Raw genomic sequence first — 554 nt, 5'->3', positions numbered from 1 at the left:
GGCCCTAAGCCGGAGCCCGTGACATGGGCACAGCACGGTACGTTTTTGGCCGCCGGTGTTGGCTGGCAGCCGGGTGCAGATGGCCGTGGTGGGGTGTCTCGAGCCTTCAGCGGCTACCCCCCCCCACCACTCTGGTCCCCTGAGAAGCTGGATGATGGTAAGGCGAGGCGGCGGCGCCTCGGTCCTCTTTTCCGCTTTCTTTTTTTCCTGGTGCAGATGCCATACGTGGGGCGGCCTGCGGTGTCCGGTCTGCTCCTGGCGTCCCTGGTTTGTACCAGCCGGGCTCAGTGAAGGGGAGGTCTGCACGGTGCTGTGAGCGAGGTTGGTCGGCGCCTCGGTTCCTTTGCTCTCTGGCCCTAAGCCGGAGCCCGCGATGCGGGTACAGCACGTTTTTTTGTTTTTGGCCGGTGGTGGTGTCCGGCAGCCGGATGCAGATGGCCGGCGGGGTGTCCTGAGCCTTCAGCGGCTTTCCCCCGGCCCCCCGCCTGAGCTGTTCCACACCTGGCTTTTTCTCTCCGGGGTAACCTGTTCCCTGCGTTTGTTGGGCAAAGGCC

Source organism: Athene noctua, unplaced genomic scaffold (genome assembly GCF_965140245.1).
Source record: "Athene noctua unplaced genomic scaffold, bAthNoc1.hap1.1 HAP1_HAP1_scaffold_244, whole genome shotgun sequence".
Lineage (NCBI taxonomy): Eukaryota > Metazoa > Chordata > Aves > Strigiformes > Strigidae > Athene > Athene noctua.
Note: the sequence above shows the minus strand (reverse complement) of the source record.